The sequence below is a fragment of the Petaurus breviceps genome, unplaced genomic scaffold, assembly GCF_028583685.1.
Source record: "Petaurus breviceps papuanus isolate PSGF00001 unplaced genomic scaffold, PetGlider_PUasm1.0 76, whole genome shotgun sequence".
Classification (NCBI taxonomy): domain Eukaryota; kingdom Metazoa; phylum Chordata; class Mammalia; order Diprotodontia; family Petauridae; genus Petaurus; species Petaurus breviceps.
This window is the reverse complement of record NW_027186473.1, coordinates 44,622,818-44,628,615: the sequence shown is the minus strand read 5'-3', so window position 1 is coordinate 44,628,615 and position 5,798 is coordinate 44,622,818. Positions and strand designations below refer to the sequence as shown.

The 5,798-nt window shown below is 38.1% G+C and overlaps 1 pseudogene; it reads right to left on the bottom strand.

Moving 5' to 3' along the window:
• Nucleotides 1–2,433: 2,433 nt before the first annotated feature.
• On the bottom strand, nucleotides 2,434–3,343 carry LOC138174814 (large ribosomal subunit protein eL8 pseudogene; annotated as a pseudogene).
• Nucleotides 3,344–5,798: the final 2,455 nt, after the last annotated feature.

Below are 5,798 nucleotides of genomic sequence, written 5' to 3'. Positions count from 1 at the left end.
AAGTTCTGACTGCTACAAAATGTGTGTCTGCATGTCTGTGTGTGTGTCCCCATCTATGGGCACATGGCACATGTGTCTGTGTGTTTTTCTCTCCTCAAACCTAAATGTTAATCTATTGTATGTATGATCGATTTCTATCCATTGTTCCTGGCAATTCTTGAAATACTCAATAATAGCTATCACAACCCCCTAAGCTTTCTCTTCTCCAGGCTAAATAGCACTGATCTTCAAATGACATGTATCTTTGCCATATTGATTGCTCTCCTCTGAATAGTTTCCAGTCTATCTATGCCCTTTTTAAACTATTCCCAGAGCTGTTCCCAATACTCCAGGTATTGTCTGAGTTCCACAGAATATAGAGATTATCATCTCTTATTCCTAGAATCTCTGACCCTCTTAAATAGACCCAAGGCTATGTTAACAATTGGGGTTGTCATATATTACTGCTGACTCAAATTAAAATTGTAATTCACTTAAGCCACCAAATTTTTTGCAAAGATACTGTTATCTAAACATGCCTCCCCCACCTCTATTTGTAAAACTAATTTTTCAAAATTGTGTAAGACTTTAATTTTCCCTATATTGAATTTCATATAATTAGATTTTGTCCATATGGTCTTTTTGAATCGTTATCATGCAGTCAGGATGACTCACTATTCCTCCTAGTCTTTCTTTATCTTCTTATTTTTTTATGTAGTATTTTATATTTCCCCATTTACATGTAAAAACTTTTCACTTTTTTTTTAAATCTGAGTTCCAAATTTTCTCCCTTCCTCTCTCTCCACCCCCTCATTGAGAAAGCAAGCAATTTGATGTATGTTATACATGTGTACTCATGCAAAACATCCATAATAGTCATGTTTTGAAAGAAAACATAGAAAAAAATAATCTCAGGAAAAAATAAAGTTAAAAAAAGCATGTTTCAATCTCTAATTGAACAGTTATTTCTCTGGGAATGTAAAGTATTTTTCACATGAGTCCTTCAGATATTTATCTTGGATCATTGTATTGCTGAGAATAGCTAAGTCATTCATGGCCAATCATCGTACAATATTGCTTTTACTTTGTACACAGTAGTTTCACTTTCCATCAGCCCATTCAGTTTTTCTGAGAGTATCTTGCCCATCATTTTTTTATAGTACAATGGTATTCCCTTATAATCACATACCACAACTTGTTTAGCTATTCCCCAATTGATGGACATCTCTCAATTTCTAATTCTTTACCTCCAGACAAGAGCCACTATAAATATTTTCGTACATATATGTCCCTTTCCTTTTTGTTTTTTATCTCTTTTGTGATATAGACCTAGTAGTGGTATCGCTAGGTTTTATAGCCCTTTGGGCACAGTTCCAAATTGCTTTACAAAATGGTTGAATCAGTTCACAACTCTACCAACAATGCACTGATGTCTCATTTTTACCACATCCCCTCCAACATTTGTCATTAACCTTTACTGTCTTTTGGACAATCTATCTAATAGGTAAGAGGTAACACCTCAGAATTGTTTTAATTTGCATTTCTCTAATAATGAGTTAGAATATTTTTTCATGTAATACCTTTGATTACTTCATCTGAAAACTGATTATATCTTTTGATCATTTATCATTTGGGAAATGGCTCTTATTTTTACAAATTTAACACAGTTTTCTATGTGTTTGAAAAATGAGTCATTTATCAGAGAAACTTAATTCAAAATTTTTTCACTGTTCCTATTGCTATTTTTCCCTCCATCCTATTCTCCCTCCTATTTATTCTTACCATCCATTGTAAAAGGTTTTTCTTGACTCTGTTGTGAGAGAGAATTTATTCCATTCTACCTCTCCCTTTCTCTTTCTCCCAGTAAATTCCTCTCTCACCCTTTAATTTTATTTTTTAGATATCATCCTTTCATATTCAACTCACACCTGTATCCTACCCTAATAATGAGAAACGTCTTATGAGTTATAAATAGCATCTTCTTTTGTAGGAATGTAAACAGTTTAACCTTATTAAGTCCCTTATTATTTCCTTTCTTGTTTATCTTGTTATGCTTCTCTTGAGTCTTGTATCTGAAAGTCAATTTTCTATTCAGCTCTGGTCTTTCCATCAAGAATGTTTGAAAGTTCTCTATTTCATTGAATTTCAATTTTTTTCTCTTAAGGATTATATTCAGTTTTGCTGGGTAAGTGATTCTTGGTTGTAATCCTAGTTCCTTTGCCCTCCAGAATATCATGTTCCAAACCCTCCAATCCTTTAATGTAGAAGCTGCTAAATCATGTGTTATCCTGATTGTGGTTCCACAATACTTGAATTGTCTGGCTGCTTGCAGTACTTTCTACTTGATCTGGGAACTCTGGGATTTGGTTATAATATTCCTAGCAGTTTTCCTTTTGGAATCTCATTCAGGAAGTGATTGGTGGATTCTTTCAATTTCTTTTTTATTTTTTGGTTAGTTTTTATTTTTACATAGGGAAAAATCAAATACACATTTAACCCAATTTGGTTACAAATTCCTTAGCTTTTGCCTTTTCCAGCTTGGCAATACGAGCCACTGATTTTGGACCCAGAACATTGCCACCCCAGTGATGACAGATCTCATCATATCTGTCGTTATAATTGGTTTTGATGGCTTCCACCAGCTTAGCCAGGGCTCCCTTATCTTCAGGATTAAACTGTGTGAAGACAATGCTCGTGCAGGTCTTTCTGTGAACTAAGCATCTGAGTCTTGCTTTACCTTTGATAATACAGTAAGGAACCCCCATTTTCCAGCACAAGGCAGGTAGGAAGACCACTAGCTCAATGGGGTCCACATCATGTGCAATCACTACCAACTGTGATTTCTTCTTTTCTACCAGGGTAGTAACAATGTTAACACCTGCTCTGAGAACAGGTGGTCTCTTAGTGGGGACATCTCCTTTGCCTGCAGCCTTTTGTTCAGTCTAAGCAAGCAGCCTTTGCTTCTTCTCTTGCTTTGTCTCTGGTCTATACTTGTGAGCCAGTTTAAGCAGTTGAGTAGCTGTCTGATGATCCAGAGCTTGGGTGAACTGGTTATTTGCTGGCAGAACCTTGAAACGCTTATAAAGGATAGCACTTTGATGCTGCAGTCTGATGTACCGATGCCATTTGACAAATCAAATAAGGTCCCTTTGGAGCTGGATGTCCTGACCAATGCCAAAGTTCTTGGGAAGCTTCTCAAACAAAGGATTGACCACTTTCTTGGCCTCCTGCTTCTTTACTACAGCAGGGGCCGGAGCCACCTTCTTCCCCTTGGCCTTCTTCCCTTTTGGCATCATGGCCAGCTGAATGAGAAAGGAAGATAACAAACTTGTGGGTAATATGTATTATTTCTCAGCTCTCGTGAGGCCTTTGCGCATCAGATTCTTTCAATTTCTATTTGTCCTCTGGTTCTAGAATATCAGGGCTGTTTTCCTTGATATTTTCTTGAAAGATGATGAATAGGGTGGCTAGGTGGTGCAATGAATAGAGAACCGGCACTGGAGTCAGGAGCACCTGAGTTCAAATCCAGCCTCAAACACTTAACACAAAAACTAGCCATGTGACCTTGGGCAAGTGCTTTAACCCCAATGGCCCTCCAAAAACAAAAAAAGGAAAGAAAGATGATGTCTAGGCTCTTTTTTTGATCATGGCTTTCAGGTAGTCCAATAAGTTTTAAATTCTCTCTCCTGGATCGATTTTCCAGGTCAGTTGTTTTTCCAATGAGATATGTCACACTGATTTCTATTTTTTCATTCTTTTGGTTTTGTCTGATTGTTCTTGATTTCTCATAAAGTCATTAGCTTTTATTTGCTCCATCCTAATTTTTAAGGAATTATTTTCTTCAGTGAGCTTTTGGACCTCCTTTTCTATTTGGCCAATTCTGATTTTTAAGGCATTCTCCTCATTGGCTTTTGGACCTCTTTTGCCATTTGGCCTAGAATGTTTTTTAAGGTGTTATTTTCTTCAGTATTTTTTTGCATCTCCTTAACCAAGCTGTTGACTCTTTTCTCATGATTTTCTTATATAACTCTCATTTCTCTTCCCAGTTTTTTCCTCTACTTCTGTTACTTGATTTTCAAAATCCATTTTGAGCTCTTCCATGACCTGAGATCAATTCATATTTTTCTTGGAGGCTTTGGATGTAAGGGCTTTGACTTTGTTGTCTTCTGAATGTTTGTTTTGATATTCATTGTCACAATAATAGCTTTCTATAGTCAGAGGGTTTTTCCATTGTTTGTTCATTTTCCCCAGTCTATTACTTGACTTTTAAATCTTTGTTACAGTAGGGCTTTGCTTCCAGGGTGGAAGGTGAACTGTCCCAAGCTTTACGGGTTTTGTTCAGCTGTTTCCAAACACATTTCTAGGGACCTGTAAGTTTTCAGTTCTCCCAACGTGGTAAGATCTAAGGAAAGGTCTTTACTACTCTCTTATCCTCTGCTATGGTCTGTGAGTGACAAGTATTATTTTCTACCCTAGAACTGTGAGAAGGGTCCTGTCTCCACTTTGGCCATAAGCTCTGCTATGCTAGTGCTCCTTGCCCTGGGACTGCCACATAGGACTGTGACTTGGATCCAGGTATGGGAAAACAACAGAGTCCTGCCTCAGTACTAGACAAAAGACCTCTGTAATCTCCTCTGAGCAGTTGTTCAACCCCCTTTACCATCTGTGAACTGAGTGCTCTAGAAACAGTTGCAGTCACTACCACTGCTGATTCAGTAACTCACAAGGTCTAGTCCTCATTTGCTGAGGCTGGGGTTATGCTGGCACAGCCTATGTTAGAATGCTCTCCATTCTCTCCCAGGTGCCACACAACTTTCTAGCTGACCTTCTAAGCTGTCCTTGGCATCTATGGGCTGAGAGATATGGAAACCAACACTGCTGCCATTGATTCAGTCACTTGCAGACAACTAAGGTTCACTGAGATATGGTCTGCGCTGGACTGCACTTCTCTCTCAACATGATGTAACAGACCTTTCCTGCTGACTTTTCAAATTGCCTTGGGCTGGAAAATAGTTTCACTCCATCTATTTTGAGTTCTGATACATTAGAATTTGTTTAGAGTCATTTTTTTCATTTTTCAAATGCTTTATTAACTTCTGATTTACATCATTCATTTCCGCCAGATTTTGAGTTACAAAATTTCTCCCCATTTTTCCCCTACCTACCACCCCAAAATAGCAGTCCCACAGGATATTCCCTCCTCCAATCTGCTCTCTCCCATATCTTCTCCTATACCCCCTTCGACTTTTCCATTACGGCATGGTGGATCTCTATGCCCCAGTGCCTGTATATCTTCTTTCCCAATTACATGTAAAATAGTATTAATTATATATATTAACATTTGATTTTAAAACTTTGAATTCCAGATTCATTCCCTTACTCCCTTGTCACCCACCCTTATTGGGAAGATAAGCAATTCAGTATAGGTTATACATGTGTAGCTAATGGAAAACATTACCAATAGTAGATATATTATAAAAGACAGACTATATTTCTCTCCCTCCTATCCCACCTCCCACTTGTTCTATTCACAACTTTAATCCCATCCCTTTTCAAAAGTGAGTGCTTCCAACTTCCCTCCAACCCCCAGCCTGCCCTCCTTTCTATCATCCCCCCTCTCATCCCCTTCCCCCCTACTCTCCTGTAGGGTGAGATACCCTATTTAGTGTGTATTTCATTCCCTCCCCAAGCCAAATTCAATGAGAATAAGGTTGACCCATTCACTTTAGCCTTCCTATTCTTCCCCTCCATTGTAACCATTTTCCCTGGCCTCTTCTGTATGAGATAGTTTACCCCATTCTGTTTCTCCCCATCTCCTC